Source organism: Eutrema salsugineum, unplaced genomic scaffold (genome assembly GCF_000478725.1).
Source record: "Eutrema salsugineum unplaced genomic scaffold, Eutsalg1_0 scaffold_12, whole genome shotgun sequence".
NCBI lineage: Eukaryota > Viridiplantae > Streptophyta > Magnoliopsida > Brassicales > Brassicaceae > Eutrema > Eutrema salsugineum.
Genome location: NW_006256895.1, coordinates 4,682,452 through 4,684,926, shown reverse-complemented (window position 1 = coordinate 4,684,926; position 2,475 = coordinate 4,682,452). Strand labels below are relative to the sequence as shown.

Sequence of the window (2,475 nt, the reverse complement as noted above, 5' to 3'; positions counted from 1 at the left end):
CATCATTCCTCCTCTCACATCTATAATGGCTCCTGCGGTCGCTAGGAACGGTCGGCCCAAGATGATAGGGTCCAATGGTTCCTCGTCCATCTCAAGAACTATGAAGTCCGTGGGGATTTCTATCTCACCGATCCTTAAAGGTAAATCCTCAAGCAAACCCACCGGTAAGCAAACCGATCTATCAGCTAGTATAAGAGAGATCTTGGCCGGCTTGTAACTTTTGTATCCCAATCTCTTCGCTACCGTGTATGGCATTAAGCTCACAGAAGCTCCTAGATCACACAAGCAGTTTGAGAACTTCAAGTGACCTAAAGCACACGGTAAGGTAAAGCTGCCCGGATCGGATAGCTTCCTTGGTATAGACCTCCTTTGTATTATGGCGCTGCATTCATGGCTCAGTATTACCATACCCTGGAGCTCCTTTGTCTTGTTGAGGATCGCATCTTTTAGAAACTTCCCGAGCTGTGGTATAGCTAAGAAAGCATCTATAATGGGTAAGGTGAGTTGCGTGTTCTCCAAGTGTTTCTCAAAGACCGCTTTGGCTTTGTCTAAGATTTTCTTCTTGAAACGCCCTGGGAACGGTATCTTGGGTTGGTAAGGTGGTGGTGGAACGTATGGCTTTTCAAGCTCAGTTGTCTTTTCCACCTCTTTTCCTTTGTCCTTGATCGGTTCTTTCTCAAAATCCGCTTCTTTACACGCATCACCTGAGGCTGCCTCCCCCTCTGATTGCTCATTGGCCTCAATGAGCGTAGTCTTAGGCGTTGGAGCTTGTAGTTCTTTACCACTTCTCAATGTAATGGCGTTCACATACTCCTTGGGGTTTGGCTCCGGTTTACCTGGTAAAGCCGGGCCTCGGGATGATGTAGAGGCTTGATTCTGCTTAAGCTCTCTGATATCTTGCTGCATTGTCGCGTGCTGGCTCTCAACTCTCTGTTGACCCTGTAACAGTTGCTGTAATATCCCACAGACGTCGTTTCCCATCTGATTCTGACCTGTTCCCTGATGCTGTCGCTGATTACCCATCGGCTGCCGATTGAACCCTGGTGGAAACTTGTGATGCTGCGGTTGGCTGGTGAAGTTGTTACCCTGAGCTGCTTGATTCTGTTGAGTGTAGCCATGCTGTTTCCCACTAAACTGTTGCTTGGGCTGGAAGGTATTCTGATAAGGAGCCTTTTGAGCGTAGCTTTGTTGTTGTTGCGGAGCAGGGTAGACTTGATCGTGAGGGTTAGCTACATTTGGGTTTCTGTATGAGAGGTTTGGGTTACTGTTGTAGTTGTTGAACCGCTGATACCTCTGCTGGTTCCCTATGTAGTTCAGCTCTTCTTGAGTTAGACCATCTTCGTTTACATTATCGAAACTTGGCCCTTGCTCATCAAACTCGCCTACAAAGTGTATTGGCTTTTGAGTCGCCATCAGAACTTTGTCAAGCTTGCTCTGAAGCTCTCTGATATCCTTTTTCATACGCTGTTCTTCACCAGAGCCCTCTGTACGGTTTGCTCTATCAAAGTCGTCGCCATAAGTATCATTAGACATGGCTAGGTTCTCGACTAGTTCCATTGCCGCATTGATCTCCTTCCCAAGAAAATTTCCATTTGAAGCTGTATCGAGTTGGTTTCTGATCTTGGGGAGTGCACCTCGGTATAAAGTACTCAAGAGGGATGCCTCTGAGAAGCCGTGGTGTGGGCATTGGTTAGTATAGCTTCTAAACCGTTCCCAAGCTTCGCTAAAGCTCTCGTTGTTGTGCTGCGTGAAGCTTGAGATTTGGTTTCTGAGCTTAGCCGTGCGTGATGTGGAAAAGAACTTTGATAAGAACGCCAGTTTACACTGCTCCCAGGTTTGTATAGAACCCCTCGGGAGGTTCTTTTCCCACTGGTGAGCTTTATCACCGAGGCTGAATGGGAACAAGCGTAGCTTGAAGCTATCTTCCGAGACACCATTGATCTTAGTTAGGTCGCAAACCCGATCAAACTGATCTAGATGCTCAAGAGGGTCTTCTCCGGCTAGACCGTGGAACTTTGAGTTCTGCACCATGTTGAGTAGGGAAGCTTTAACTTCAAAGTTGTTGTTTTGAACCGGTGGAGCTTGAATCCCAGCTCGGTATTGGTGCGCATTAGCTCGGTCGTTCTCTCCAACAAAGACCGGAGGAGGTTGTCTCTGAGCTTGTGGCGGTGGCGGATGAACATGGTGGGCTTGTTGCTCGTTTCTATTAGCTTGTTGTTGGTTTTGCTGAGCAAGCCTTTCGTTCCTCTGAGCATGTTGTTGGTTAACATAAGCTTGTTGTTCATTCCTGCCTGCCTGCGCCTGATTAGCATGAGCCTGGTGTTCGGCTTCGTGAGCCTGTTGCTCGATCCTTTGCTGTTCTGCCATTCCAAGTCGTTCAAAATGCCGTTCCGTCTCGCGAGCTCGCCTCTCAATCCGGTGATGTTGTCGTCGTACGGTAGAGGCGTTCTGTGCTCCGAGACCTGGTTTTCATGC

The 2,475-nt window shown here is 48.0% G+C and overlaps 1 protein-coding gene and 1 non-coding gene across 2 annotated transcripts in view; both read left to right on the top strand.

Annotated features, from left to right (window-relative positions):
* Nucleotides 1–2,475, top strand: part of LOC112089127 (pyridoxal 5'-phosphate synthase subunit pyroA-like) — a 28,065-nt gene that overhangs the window by 14,847 nt on the left and 10,743 nt on the right. The gene's annotated exons all lie outside the window — the stretch shown is intronic.
* Nucleotides 1,670–1,776, top strand: LOC112089393. Its single transcript, XR_002901031.1, has one exon. It is a non-coding gene; the product is annotated as a small nucleolar RNA R71 (small nucleolar RNA).